Raw genomic sequence first — 16,473 nt, 5'->3', positions numbered from 1 at the left:
TCTGTTGATGGAGACCTAAGTTGGTTCCATATTTTGGCTATTGCGAATTGTGCTGCTATGAACATGGGTATGCATATGTTATTGTAGTTCTCTGATTTCAACCCCTTTGTAAAGATACCCAGGAGTGGTATAGCTGGATCATATGATGGATCCATTCTTAGTTTTCTAAGGAATCTCCACACTGATCTCCACAGTGGCTGAACTAGTTTTCACTCCCATCAATAGTGTAAAAGTGTTCCTATTTCCCCACATCTTTGCCAGCAATTGTTGTTATTTGAGTTCTTTACACTTGCCACTCTGATTGGGGTTAGATGAAATTTCAGTGTAGATTTGGTTTGCATCTCCCTGATGGCTAAAGATATTGATTTTTTTTATGTATCTACTTGTCATTTGTATTTCTTCTTTTTAATTCTATTCTTTTTAACTCTATTTAATTCAGTTGTCTATTTCTTCTTTTTTGTTTGAACTTTATTTATTTTTTATTGTTCCATTGTATTCTTTTTACTAGTGTAGAGTCTTTTAAGCTCTTTGTATATTTTGGATATTAGCTCTCTATTAGAGTGGTAACTGATAAGATCTTTTTCCATTCTGTAGGCTTTCTCTTTAGAGTTTTGATGGTTGTATTTGATGGGAAGAAACTTTTTAGTTTGATGCTATCCCACTTGTTAATTTTTGTTTTAATTTCCTGAGCTTTGGAGGTTTTGTTGATAAAGTTACTGCCTGTGCCTATATGTTAGAGTATTGAGCCTATGTTCTCCTCTAATAACTTCACAGTCTCTGGTCTAATTTCTAAGTCTTTTATCTCTCTCAAGTTGATTCCTGTTCATGGTAAAAGGTAAGTATTTAATTTCATCTTTCTACAAATGGACAGCCAGGTATCCCATTAACATTTGTTGAAAAGGCTGTCATTTCTCCAGTGCATGAGTTTGGCCCTTTGTCAAAGATAAATTGACTATAAATGTGTGGGTTTGTTTTTGTATCTTCTATTCTGTTCCATTGGTCTCTGTGCCTGCTATTATGCCAATACCATGCTGTTTAAACTACTATTGTTTTGGAGTCTAATTTGAAGTAAGAGATTGTGATGCCTCCTTCATGGTTCTTTTGCTGAGACATACTTTGGCTATTCTGGATCTTTTCTTTCTCCATATGAAATTCATGACTGATTTTTCTAGGTGTATGAAGAATGTTGTTGGTATTTTTATAGGAATTGCATTGAATCTGTAGATCACTTTTGGCAGAATGGCCATTTTGATGATATTTATTCTGCCTATCCATGAGCAAGGGAGATCTTTCCATCTTCCAAGGTCTTCTTCAATTTTTTTCTTTAATGTTTTATAGTGTTCATTGTAGAGGTCTTTTACATATTTCGTTAGGTTTATTCCTAGGTATTTTATTGGTTTTGAGGTTATTGTGAATGGAATTGCACTCTGTACTTTCTGGGCCTGAGCTCTGCACTTTCAGGCCCTCAACTCTGTACTTTCAGGCCCTGGGATCTGTGTCTTCTGCCCCTGGGCTATTCACTTTCTGGCCCTGGGCCTGCACCTCCAATATAGTGTGTCCAGTGTACTCTGGGAGCAACCCACTATAACCCTCTGCCGGTACTGCACCCTGAGCACTATGGGCCTTTCCTGTGTCTATACATTCTTACTCGACCAACTCAGGGGTGAGCCTTCAGATCTTAGCCCGCCAGGGTCCCTGGGGCTTCTCTGGAGAGACATCCACTGAAGAATGTGGTTCATTTACTGTCCTGTGGACCCAGGTCTCTGGAGGGCACAGTGTGCTGCTGTGGTACAGGTGCTGACTTCTGGTGAGCAATGGACTTTTGGATCTTTTTCTCTTTCCATAAAACATGATGCTGATCACTTAATATGTTGGAGCTCTGTCTCTACTTTCTGCACTTCAAGTTCTTGATTTATTGCTGGAATTTCTTGGGGTTGCAGAGCCGACAGTCGTGGTTCAGGCCAGCGGTCCAAGATGGTGCTGGCCGCCTACCGGGTCAGTAGTATGTTTGGGCTCTTTGCTGTGGATTACGAGTTCTGAGTATTGGATTCTCTTCCACCATGGCTCCCTTTTTTGAGTTTTTATTTGTAAATATCTTCACTGCTTTGTTTTTCTTGTCAAGGAGCTGCCATTTTTGTAGTTGATTTTTGTTTGTTATAGCATTTGAGATGTGCTGCATCCCACAGCTATTCTACCATTCATTTTCATGTCCAAAGATTTAGAATATTATAGTGATACATGCATACCCATGTTTTTAGCAGCGCAATTCACAATAGTTAAATTATGGAACTAACCTAGGTATCAGATGAATGGATAAAGAAAATGTGAAATGTAGACAAAATACAATTTTAGTCAGCTATAAAGGATAACAAAGTCATGCAACTTGCAGAAAAAATGGATTTACTTAGAGACTATTATGCTAAGTGAGATCAGGCAGTTTCAAAAGGTCAAGGGTCATATGTTTTCTCTCATTTGTGGAAGCTAGAGAGAAAATAGGAAAGAAAAAATGTTGTGTTCATGTATGCCATCATCGTTATAAACTACATTATAATGTGAGACTATAATGCACCAATAAAAGTAAAAAAATAGCCGGGCGTGGTGGCGCACGCTTGTAATCCCCGCGCTTGGGAGGCGGAGACAGGAGGATCGCGCAGGTTCGAAGCCAGCGGCGCTGCCGTAAGAGACCCTGTTTCAAAAATATAAAATAGGTCTGGGAGTGTAGCCCGGAGGAAGAAGGGCTTCCAGGAACCCCAGTACCACCAAAAAAAAAAGTAAAAAATAAATAAAAAACAATAAATGAGGAGAGAAATTAGTAAAGTAGTGGAAGGATACTGGGAGAGGGAGATGGGTAGGGAAAGAAGGAGGCTTGAGAAAGGAAACAAACCAAGTAATATTAATCACATATGAAGAGGTCATGACCAATCTCACAAACATGTAGGGGGAGCAGAAAGGGAGGCATTGTTGAGGTGGGCAGGAGGGAAACCCATCAAAAAGTGCTTTATGGGTAGCAGGGCGTGGTGGTGCATGATTGCAATCCCAGCATTCAGGAGGCTGGGACAGGAGGATTGTGGTTCTTGGACCCTTAGCTACTTAGTGAGGCCCTTTGCAATTCAGTGAGAACCTGTTTCAAAATAAAGAATAAAAAATAGGGCTGCGGATGTTGCTCGGAGGTGGAATGTCCATGGGTTACAACCCCAGTACCATGGGAAAAAAAATTAAAAAGAGGTGCATTATGCAGATATTACTATATCGCTTTGAATCTCACCACAATGTATAATTACATCAATAAAATTCTTAAAGAAGTGTTTTTTATGATTGCCAGAAATGGAACAGATATGAAATAATGTATTATTTAGAGTTCTGTACAAATGGTATTTTTCCCATTCACACAATAGTGTGTGTCTGTATTGTTTATCTAATACCTCATTCATACTGTCTAAAGAAATACACCAACCTCAGTGATATAAAATAGGGAGCAACTAAGTACTGATTTAGTAATCTAGTAACTCATCTAGCTTATCTTCTGGTTGGCCCTAGGCTGACTTAACTGTGTGAGTGTCAGTAGGCTGTTGGCCAATTTAAGACAACCTTGAAAATTTAGGAAACTTGTGTGTGATTTCATGGTGATGACTGGACTACAATACCCAAGCAAAACTCAGCAAGCATGTTATCAAACTTGTGTTTGTATCATGTCTTACATCTACTAATGTTCTGTTGGTCAGATAAAACACAAAGTCAAGTTCAGTTTCCAGATAGGAGGACATGGACTTTAAGGAATCACAAAGTCATATGTCAAATAACAAGAGAAAGAGGGTTAAATATTGGTTTTATGAATGATACAGATATATTTATGAGAAAAAGTCAAATAAATATATATTAATGCAAAGATTATTTCCTAAAATAATTTATGTATTTGTTTATTTATTTTGTTATACCGAATATTGAACCCAGGGGCTTTAATTTCTAAGCTATACCGTCAGCCCTATTTAATTTTTGTTTTGAAATAAGGTCTAAGATTGAACCTTCAATCTTCCTGCCTCAGCTTCCCAAGTACTGGAGATACAGGTGTGCAGCACCATGCCTACCTTAAATCAGTTTTGATAGGTCTGAATGAAGACAAAAACAGGAGAATGAAACATATGGTAAAAGGAGGTTCTATGTTACTGGACAGCACTTAAAAGCAGGAGGAGAACAACAGGCAAATTTTATAAAATAGTCATATATACATGATCAAGGACTATTAGTAAAATTGTAGATCAATTAATATTCAGACAAATGAGCAAGTATATATTTTTCTGGCTTATTTTATTAACTGGTTTAGAGACACAACATGTAACTCACATAATAGGGCCACAAAGCAGTGCATAAAAGAACAGAGATTGAATGAATTTAAGTCTCCTAATTCTAAACGTCTTCTTCCCGTCACAGGGAAGTTAAAGGTCAAGAAGCATGTTAAAGCAGCATTTCAGGGGTTACTTGAATATAAGGCTTAGGCAGCCAATCACTCAGACTTGTCTAAGGTAAATCATCTGGCTTGATAAAGTTCTTTAGAATTCTTGCTTACCCCATAAAGCCTTCAGGAACCTCTTCCATCTGCAAAAACCTTGTTTTCCTGAATCCTTGTGTCATTTCTTATATAGATCAATTATTTTCTTATTTTAGTGTGCCTGGCTTAACTTTTCTTCTTTATTTGATTTACATATATGTCTTTTATTATAATAAGGCAAACCACCAGGAACAAGCTATAGTCAGCTGGCTTTATCTACCCCACTGCCTTTCTATCAAATAATGTTTTATTTGAACAAAACCATACACAATCATTTATGGATTTTATAATGTGAGATACTTAAAAATGAATTCAAATCACCCTTAGCTGAATTAATGTTTGCAAGAGATCCACACATACACACCAGTAAAAGATTTTAAACCAAGCCCTTTACAAAGCCTTATGCTAGAGTATAAATTGTTCAAAGAGGTTCAGCAAGCTGATTTTAGCACTTGCTGAGTGGGTTCTCTCAGGTTTAAAACCATGCAATATTTTTATAGTGAATTTATTCAACCATATACAGTCGCCCTGAGGATACTTGGACCAGGGATGTCACTCATATTCAAAGTATCTTCAGACAAGCTAACACCCAGTTGGAAAATTAAGAGCAGTTATGCATGAATTAAAGGCTTTATCAGATTTGCTGCTGGTTGGGTAAGGTAGGCCTGGGAAATTCTCATGGACAGGAGCAATGCAGTTTGACATTTTCAAATTAGCAGATTCAAATGGAGGCTCCAAAATAAGAATACAGCTCCTCCAAAGACCCATGTTCTCCCCAGGCAGACCCGAGTCACTATAAATCACAGTGACATAGCGCACTCACCCGTAAGACCTAATATAAGTATAGTCTCCTAAAGTACATTCAATTTAGCCTTATCATATAAAGCACCTTGGGGCATGCTGAAAACTCTATGACCACTCCAGTCTTTTTATCTGTTATAAATGAATGATTTTTAAAAGCAAAATTTTGTGTGAACAGAGCAAAGTAAACCTTGCATGTTTGGAAATTGTGGATGATGAAGACTGAGTTCAGGATCATTACATTTTCAGTCACATCTGGAATTTATAATCTGCGAGATTAAAGTCAGCCTACTTTTAAATTATTTTCAGCACATATTGGTAGTAGTTTACTCACAAATAGAAAGAGTTTATTCTTCCACTTGCTTATTTGACTAACCTGCTCACTTCAGTCATGTGGCTGAGATGTACTTTAGCTTCGTACATTTTAAAACTGTATTTCTAACACTTGAAGAATTCAGGACCAAATCATTAGATGTTGAAATATTTAGGAAACCATAAGACTGACATATTTATGTCACAGATATTTAGAGATAGACAATATTTTAAGGAAAGGAATATCTAGTCAAACATATATATATATATATATATATATATATATATATATATATATATTTTTTTTTTTTTTTTTTTTTTAGGTCTGGGGATGGAACCCAGAGGCATTTGACCTCCAAGCTACACCTCCTGCCCAAATTTTTTTCTTAATTTTGAAAAAAGGTCTCACTGAGTTGCAAAGGGTCTCACTAAGTAGCTGAGGCTGTGCAAACCAGGATCCTCCAGTCTCAGCCTCCTGTCCTGAATGCTGGGATTACAAGCGTGCACCACCATACCCGGCTCAAACATATTTATTTTATAGATGGGGAAAGAGAAAGTCAAGTAGCCAAGCAGTGAGCAACTAAAAAACATAATTTTTTTTCTCAGTTCCCGACCAGAACTATTACATACTGTTGTCATCCTATGGCACTAATCTCCAAAGAAGATTTCAACCATTATATACCTCTTTGATAAGAATTGGATGTTATTTCACTGAGTCTGATGGGAAGAAAAAGGCACCATTATTCACACATGGCAGCAAACACAATTAAAGATTAGATGTGAGAAGTGATTTGCCCAAGTCTTGCCGCAGGTGAGGGTTTGAGCACCTTTTCCACAGTTCTCTTACTTGGACTCCCACTGAGATTGCACGTTTCTGCATGAAAGCTTATATCAACAATTTTCATTTTGCAGAGAATCAAATGGTGTATTTTGTAACTAAATGGCCACAGGGTACAATTAATTGCAGTATGCACTAATTTAGTTGGTGGAAATTAAGAGATAATTATGTGTCACTAAAATTATCTGCACATATCATCAATTACCTTAGAATCCATAGCTGGCAGTAAGGCTGCCCTACAGAGAAACAATGTGAGAACAATCTATCTCTCTAGGACAAAATTTTCATATTCTGCTTATCAAGATGGTATATATGATTAAGATTGTGACGTTCTTGAGCTTTTATGAGTTCTTTTTGGCATATAAATGCCTTAACACAGTCTTATAAAATTATTATCTGCTCTTCTTTATTTCTCTGTTTATATGCCTATATGTTGTCTTCAGTTTGCATACACTAATTTCAGAGAGAATTTTGTGGAGGATTAGAAACTTTCAAAATATCTATCAAGCCAGATGTAAATAAATAAATATGAATCTACATCATAGCACCTCATCCTTATAAGATCTTCTTCAGAAACCACCTGAAATTAGGCAAGGGGTGCTAATAGATGCCATTTCCTTGAATTGTCTTCTTTTTCATGTTTTTTGATATCTCCAAATTAGAAACAACCTATAGAAGAACAATAAAATGGAAGCCAGATTTTGATCATTGTAAATTTAAGACTCCACTAAATAAATTAGGCAATGTGTATCTGAATACTATTGTTATTTTTAAAAGCAAGTACATTTTTATGTGGCATGTGAGAACTTTTATAAAACATCCAGTTCCAGTCACTAAGGAGTTACATTTTAAATTTGAAAGTGTTAATAATGTTTATGAGAAAAGGTGGGGAGAGCCAAGTGATGCGTTCATGTGTGTGTGTGTGTGTGTGTGTGTGTGTGTGTGTGTGTGTCCAATTTAAGTGTCATGATAGAGTTACTTTTGTCCTTAGACATATTTTGGACAACTAACATCAATTCACAGAGTGAACAGATTTTGTTTGTTTTCTCTGACAGAAGTTTATTTTATGACTTCTAATCCAAAAAAGAAGAATATATATAGTGTGTATCACAGAGAGCAATTTAAAAAATTCTAGTTTTGAGCCATGCCATCTCCTTCATCTGAGAAAACCAGCTACAATAATAGAAATTATTTTTATATAGTTTCCTCTCACCTTTTTCTATGAGATGTTTTTGTTTGTTTGTTCTCATAATAATAAATTGAAGCCAGATGCAATCATGAATTAGTTGCTAAGAAAAAAAATAAACTACAGAGAGGCAACTTTATGTAAGACCATCCAATATGCTATTCTAAAGTGGAGGGCAAACAAACAGACAAAAACAGAATCAATAAACTCTGGATCAAGGTCCACATGTAAAAGGTAAGAGAAGAAATTATCTTCTGAAAAGACTTAGAGAAAACTGATTCATTAGAGTTGTTAATATATCCTAAAGAATGAGAACATTTTCCTGTCATTCTTGAAATTGAGAGATATTCTAGTCTCTAAATTTCTGGAGCAAATGTGGCGATGGCATTCCTAATACAATAGTCTCATGGTTTTGACCCCCCCCCCCATAATTTCTTGTAATAAGTCCTCAGTATATCAAAGAAACTAGATAATGGTAGAAACTGGGAAGTATAAAAAAGAAAAAGAAAAAAAAGGAGAAAGAAAGCTAACCATTTAGAAGAAAACAGATGTCACCTATGTTGATTGTCATCATTAGTTAACAAACAAGAGGTCACAATTCTATGTTATTAATAGGATTTCCTCCATTAGCCTATGTTGCTAGTGTTATCTAAAATTATAACATTATCTTTCTTATTCACTCTAAAATAAGTATTCAGTGATCTATCTTTAGATAATAGCTCATGGAACACATTCAGCACTTCTTGATCAAACTCATTTTAATATCCTTCCGGTTATTTTTGACAAAGACCTACTGAACTGGAACGGTCTGACCAAAATGGCTGCTCACCTACAAATCATCCATGAGGCATAACCACACTGCTCTTTCTCAACACAGTCTATCTTTATTATCATATTATATCTTAGATCACAACATCTTCAGCACTTATCTGCTTTTCTCAATCACTTTTTTAAAGACTTGACACTACTTCTCAATCTCTCTCTTTTTCATAGAGACCAAAGCAAAAGACACCATGTTGCTGATGATTAAAAATGTACGCAGGGATGGTGGCGCACACTTGTAATCCCCGTGCTTGGGAGGCAGAGAGAGGAGTATCACGCAGGTTCGAAGACAGCCATGTGCACTGGCTTAGGAGACCCTGTTTCCAAATAAAAAAAAATGTAAAAATAGGTCTGGGAGTGTAGCCCGAAGGTAGAAGGGCTTCCAGGAACCCCAGTACCACCAAAATAAATAAATTAATTAATTAATAAATTAATTAATTAATTAAAATTAAAATGTAATGAAGGCGGACGTACTGGCGCCCTGTGCAACTGTAATCTCAGTACTTGGGAGACTCAAATAGATGGATCACAAGTTTGAAGTAATCATCACCATCTCATCAACTTAAGTGAGACTTTCAGCAACTTAGTGAGACTTTAAAAAAAAATAGGGTTGGAGTGTAGCTCAGAGGAAGAATAACTCTGGGTTCAATCCCCAGTACCCCTGCCCCCACACAATAATAAAATAAAAAGATAAAAATATGTGTGGATGTAGCTTGGAAGTAGAATATACCTGGGTTCAATCTCTAGTATTACAAAAACAAAACAAACAAGCAAAAGCTCTAAAAACAAAATGCAATAAATTGAAGAAAAGTGAGTTGATTCTCTTTCTGTCAGTCCAATGGCACTGTGCTTGCTCTCTGAGTGGTCATGATAAAGTGAAATAATAAACTTCATATTTCAGGATACATTTTTATCCTTAATTGTTTTCAAAATTGCTCATGGGTAATGAAAATTTTAAATGTCTTCTAATAAAACTGTATAGTAACTAGGAAAAATAAAACACTTTTAGCCGGGTATGGTGGCACATGCTTGTAATCCCAGCATTGGGGAGGCTGAGACTGGAGGATTGTTGTTTGCTGACAGCCTCTGCTACTTAGGCTCTCTGCAACTTAGTGAGACCCTGTTTCAAAATAAAGAATGAAAACTAGGGCAGGGAGTATAGCTTGGAGGCTAAATGCACCTGGATTCCACCCCCAGACCTGCAAAAGAAAAAAAAAAAACAAAACACTTTTTAACTAGTTTTAACTAGATAATAATATATAGAACTCAGTAGCCAGAATTAGTTTTGCCACTGGTACAATAATACTCAAAATTTTAATTGTGTCTCTATTAGTTCTATCACAAGCAATTTTCTGAAATGTCTCTCTGAATAATTGTCAAGGTAAAAAATGAATTATTTACCTAGTTATGAAGGTTACTAATGGCCCAAGACCGACTAAAACAATAATTGCCCTGCTTTGTTAGATTTCTGTTAAAGTTTTTTTTTTATTTTAAAAACGTAATTATCTGAGTTCTCTTAGATTTTAAGAATCGGAATGAATCTTAGATATTATTTGGCTAAGATTATAGAGAGTTAGTAAATTAATGGTAATAATCTACCCCATGAAAACATTGCTTCCTGCTTTATGTTATTTTTTTCCTCTTTTTGATGCCTTTTTCAGTCCTCTTGTGGTCCTCGATGTCTCTGTGCCTTCCAGAGTAATTTTTGGTTGGTGTGTCTGTCTGCCTCCCTATGCTTTATGTTCTTAAAAGTCAGGTACATGTCTCATTAGAATATGTATTTTCATAACCTACCAGATACCCACCCACTGGACAATCAACAACTTGTTAGTGAAACAATGAAATAGTTTGTTTGAAATATCAAAAAATACATACTTATTTAATGTCTACATGTTTCCATTTGTGTACAAATACACAATGAATTGCATAAATCCGAGTTGAACTAAGCCATAAATGAGATTGTCAAATATTCATTAGTCTTTCATCAAGCAGTAAATTACTTTAATCTTTGTTATCTTTTCTATTATCACCTTAATCCTCTTTTAGAAAGCCACACCTAACTCAGAAACCAAAGAAAAATGATAGTAACTGTATTCATCAGCATTCTTGGAGCCATAATCTAAATATCTGACCACATAACTAAAAGAAAAGATGATTTATTTTCTTATGGTTTTGATCTCAGTCTATGTGAAGCTGGGGACTGTGGATCTGAGGGTATGGTGGAGGGAGGTGAGATGGAGAGCACAGGGGTGGTACTCTTTACATTACGGAGGCTGGAAGGAGAGAGAGAGACAGACAGACAGACAGGAGGAGAAACCATATATAATCTCCAATGCTGCATCCCAGATACTCACCTTCAGCCACATCCTACTGACCTCCTGGGTACCACCCAGGTTACTCCATTACAATGGATTTTTTCACTTCTGGAATTACAACCCTCGTGACTCAATTACATCAGCTCAAAATATGAAGTGGGCTCTTTATGGGACATTTTATATTTATGTATGACAATAACTAAATAATTTCTAATAATTCTTTACTTTTAAATTCTTATAACTTACTTATGACCAGCACTATTTAATCTCTAGATTATACAACATATAATTTCTAAAAATAAATTCATTCCAACTAATTATACAATAAAATATAATTAGTGCCTCCATGAACTTCAAATTTTAAATGAAGTAGACTATATTCTCTATGGAATTATTTAATGAAAATCATTTATGCAATTCACCAAATTTCAAATATTTTCATTTTTTACATTTTAATTTCTTTTGGTATGTATACACAACAATGGGATTCACATGATATATGTTTTATGCTTTCAAATTTACTAAAATGTAGTTTACAAATTTTATAAAATGACCTGAAGTAAAGAATAGTTCTATGATTTTCTTTTTTTTTTTAACTAAAGGAAAACTTGGAAAACTCCAAGGAAAGCTGGTTTTTTTTTTTTAATTTGTGCAGAATGACCACAATATATGCCCTCCACCTTGACCTCTTCATTTTCATTTACCATGGACCATTTACCATCTATTTATGTTGCTGAATCACTCTGTGACTGAATTCTAAGCACTCTACAAGTAAATTTTATCAGATGGCTGAAGTTGGCCTTGAAACTGTGATCCTCCTGTCTTATTCTCCAAGTACTCTGATTATAGTGAGGCCAAACCAGGTTGGAAACCTTATTAAGATAATATCAGAACTGGAATTTAGAGGGGGGCTTGCCTGAGAAGTAAATGTATATCTGTGAAGAAGATGGAAGATATTGTATTTTCCTACTAAGAATAAAAGTTGAACATCTTATTAGCCTCTTAACTTTGTTTTGGTTGGAAAGTTGTAAATTATAGCCATACTTCTGTGCTTCATTAAGGAAGAAGGCAATAGACATGGGGCTGAGATTTTTGTATTTTCTCTGTTTTGTTTACTACTATGCACCTGGAATTTAGTAAACATCAACCAATTAAGTGAAAGAAAGTAAAGAGGTGAGTTAATTATGTTCTTTGGATTATAAAGGTCAAAAACTTTTATCACTTCTTCTAAGACATTGCATTTTGTTGATTCATCTTCATTCAATCCTAAATGAAGGTAATTTACAAAGATAGACTTTCTGCCCATGACAGCTTGCTTTTGTGACTTGAACAATCATCTCTATAAAGAGTTTCCGCATCTCCATGTTCTCCATCTGTCTTCTATGAACATTATGTCTATACTATGCTTTGAGTGTAATTTTACATTTCCTACTCTCAGCAGTCTCCAGCTTTTAGAATTTAGTAGCCCTGTCTCCAAAATTGATTTTTATTTCATTCCAAATTTGATTAATGACTTGCTAGACACCTATATGAATAAACGGGGAACTCTATTTTAAATCTTTTATTTCTTTGTTTTGTTTTATCTTTACTCAGTAACTCAACACATCTTATCCTTTCATTCGTGACTCTATTCTGAGTTCTCTTTCATTCACCCTAGCTGGAACAGGCTCCTTTGTTATTCTGCTTATAGTAACAGATTGTCTCTGCAACTAATTAAATCCTAATTAAGAGGGTCCTCCTAAATTATAAGATTCTTTTATACCAACTCATTGCCTATAGAATAAAATGTAAAGCTTTTTGACTGGCCTTTGATGGTCTTCAAATAGCCTCTAATATCTAGACAAACTCCCAGCCTCATCTGACTTAAAACAAAACAAACAAATAAACAAAATCATAGAAGATTTCTCTGCAGTTCTTAAAAAAATGATCCTGTTGTATTATTTACCCACTCAGCTAGTGGTATTCAAGTCAACTGCCCCCTGCTGGATCAAGTCTACCATAAACCTCTCTGCATCATTTTATTAATCCTCATGATATACATAGTTCTTTTCTTCTATCATAGTTTGTTATTTATGTATCCCTGTCTCTGATTTCATCAGGAAGTTTCTATGTGCTATGAAGCTTTGTACTTTTCTAAAAGTGATTTACACATAATGTTCTTTGAAGTATTTATTTGGATGTTCCACCTCTTCCTTCACAGAGAATACATGGTGCATTTTCAGTCCACTGATTAGCTTATTAAAGCATCCCAGAGGCTGTACATGGTCCAATTTACCCACTAGAGCTCTACCTTGTTAGATGTGAGCAGACGTCTGATGATATCTGCATTAGAAAATTTGTTAAGACAAATGGCATAACCATAATTTGACTGGCCATCAAGCCCCTGTAGATTATTGCTAATTTGTCAGTTTCATTAGATTGTAAGAATCCTACAAAAATAATTTTCTCATCAAGGGACATTACCTATAAAAAAAGCCTTTATTAATTAAAATAAATATCCTAAAGTGTAGCCTAAATCTAGGCATGGGATGATAATTTGTCACTAATCACACACAGCAACCCTAAGGACATCTCTTTTATCATCAATGTTGTAAACATGTGAATGTAATTACCAAATGGGTGAATCAGATGCCTAAAGAGTATACAGTCTGTACTTTAAGAGCATTTTCTTTCTGTGTGTTCCTTTTTAGGCTTTGTGATATTTTAGTTTAAAACATTTAATATGTAAAAACAGAGGCCAGTTACAATGATAAACTGCCATGGAAGGTAGAGTCATATGTGACACTTAGACTCTTGGGTTCTTAAAAATGCTGAGTGAATCAGATATGAATAACTAAAATAATTTATTTCTGAAAATGCAAATAAGATATGGTAGCTTGAGGCTTAAAGAAAATGAGAGCATAGGCTTCATTTAAGGGTCATCTGTGAAAGTTTCAAATAATTACACTGGCTGTAAGAGCAGCCACAGTAAACAAAAAGACAAACAAAATAGCCCTGAAGGAAGGTTTTAAAGTAGAAAATGAGTTGAATTGAGACCCTCAGAAAATGGAACCAACAAAAAAGCAAATGAAAAATATAATTAAGAATGTTTTTCCCAAGAACCTAGGAAAATAAAATTATAGAAGTATAGAAGGAACCTTTAGTTTGTATTATAGATTCTCATAGTGAAAGTTAAATAAACATGCCCCTATCTACTGCAACTCATTAATAGAAGACACTGAATGGACAGCAGATGATTCATAAAGGTCAAATAGAATGTTTTTATGGTTAAAAAATCAGCAGAAATATTTTGGCACAGAAATGCTTTGTGTGGAAAAATTATTTTGATCCCAGGAAGATTTGAGACTGATGTTTGTTGTAGTACCTAATGCTTAGTGCTGTGTTAAGGCCTCTTTCATAGAAAAGCTTCTCTACCTATATGACTTTTAACTAGATTGCAAGTAGTGTTAATCACCTGATGTTTGACAAGAGAAGACTGGAAAAATAGAAAGACATTGAATTATTCCATGAGGTATAAGTGGAAAAATTTACTATATACCCTCAGTTGCAATTCCATTATCAATTGTTGTGTGTGGGTTTATAATCATAATTAATATAATTATTTTCTGAATTAAACTCTAGAATAAGCAGTGGAGATAATAAATGTGGCTAAGAAAAGTCTGACAAGGATTATCTTGTATAGGAAATGATGAATTTCACTCTTCATCCTATTCCAAAATGTAGAGAATAAGAGATTGAAAAATCCTAATTTTCTTTCATTATTATAGAATTTAATATGCAATGAACCTACCCTAATATTGAATGGTGGCTTAATGTACAGAAAAACATTGTTTCAAAATGAATACTTTTAAAATGTAAAACCATGCTGGTCGTGGTGGCACAGGCTTGTAATTCCCGCACGTGGGAGGCGGAGACAGGAAGATGGCGCAGGTTCAAAGCCAGCTGCTCTGGCTTAAGAGGCCCTGTATCCAAATAAAAATATAAAATAGGTCTGGAAATGTAGCCCGGAGGTAGAAGGGCCTCCAGGAACCTTATGCTGAGAGCAAAGAGGAATAGCTATTTTGATTGTGGTTATTTTGAAGCAATATTCTCATTGTGGTCAGAGTATTATTAAGAAGAGATAGTATTTTAAGGGAAGTAATTTTGTATTTTTGCAGTCTCTGAGCATTTTAATGTGACCAGTATTGTGTGTGTGTGTGTGTGTGTGTGTGTGTGTGTGTAGCCCATGTTTTTATATTTCAACTTTGAAGATAATATCAATGAATGTTAACTAGGTCCATAAACAAATTTAATGACAGAAAATATGTTGAGATGATTATCTCATTTTGCAAAATTCTTCTCATTAATCCTGATTTCTGTAAATTTCTGTAAAACCAATACAAATTTATGGATGTGCCTCTTTTATTGGCAGGAGGTGAAAATAGGACATTAAAATGAATGGAAAATATCTATTTGATATTTACATGTATTTTATCTGATAAAGGTCTTATCTGGGAGTGTATCCCAGAGGTAGAAGGGTTTCCAGGAACCCCAGTACTACCAAAAAATAAAATAAAATAAAAGTAGACATTACCACAGATAGTGGAGAAATTCAAAGGATTATCAGAATCTATTATGAGGATTTATATTCCAATAGACTGGAAAATATATAAGAAATTGATAGATTTCTAAGTACATAACCTACTTAAGTAAAACCAAATGGACATAGAAAGCCTAAAACAACCAATAGCAAGCAAAGAAATGAAAACTGCAATAAAAATTCTGCCATCAAAGAAAATCCCAGGCCCAGACAGGTTTCCAGATAAATTCTACAAAACTTTTAGAGAAGAACTCATCCTAATACTTCACTTTTTCCAGGAAATCAGAAGACAGAATTCTCCCAAACTTCCTATAGTAGGCCAGTATCACATTAATATCAAAACCAAATAAAGATAATTCAAAAAAAGAAAATTATAGATCAACATCTCTAATGAACATAGATACAAAAAATTCTAAACAAAATAATAGCCATACACATTCAAAACCATATCAAGAGAATTGTACACCATGACCAAGTTGGTTTCATCCCAGAAAGCAATGCTGGTTCAACATACACAAATCAATACATGTTATGTACCACATATATTACATTGAGGACAAAAACCACACAATCATATGAATAGATGCTGAAAAAGCATTTGACAAAATCCAATACTCATTCATGTTAAAAACACTGCAGAAAATTGAAATAGAAGTAACATATATATGTCAATATCATTAAGGCAATATACAATAAACCCAAACCCAACATCATATTGAATGGGCAAAACTACAAGAATTCCCCCTACAATCAGGAACAAGACAAGTTGACCCACTATAACCACTCGGTTTTAATATTGTCCTTGAGTCTCTTGCCATAGCAATGAGACAAGAAAAGAATATCAAAGAAATCCAAAGAGGAAAATATGAATTAAAGTTATCCTTGTTTGCAGATGGCATGATCCTATATCTAGAGAAACAAAAAAATCAAACAAAAGACTACTGGAGCTGATTAATCAGTTCAGTAAAGTAACAAGATACAAAATCAACCTAAAGAAATAAGTTGCTTTTATATATGCCAACAACGAATCCACAATGAAAGAAATAAAGAAACAACTCCATTCACAATAACCTC

This window comes from Muscardinus avellanarius (genome assembly GCF_963383645.1).
Source record: "Muscardinus avellanarius genome assembly, chromosome: 15".
In the NCBI taxonomy this organism is placed as follows: Eukaryota; Metazoa; Chordata; class Mammalia; order Rodentia; family Gliridae; genus Muscardinus; species Muscardinus avellanarius.
The sequence above is the reverse complement of the archived record's forward strand: the minus strand, read 5'-3'. Positions refer to the sequence as shown.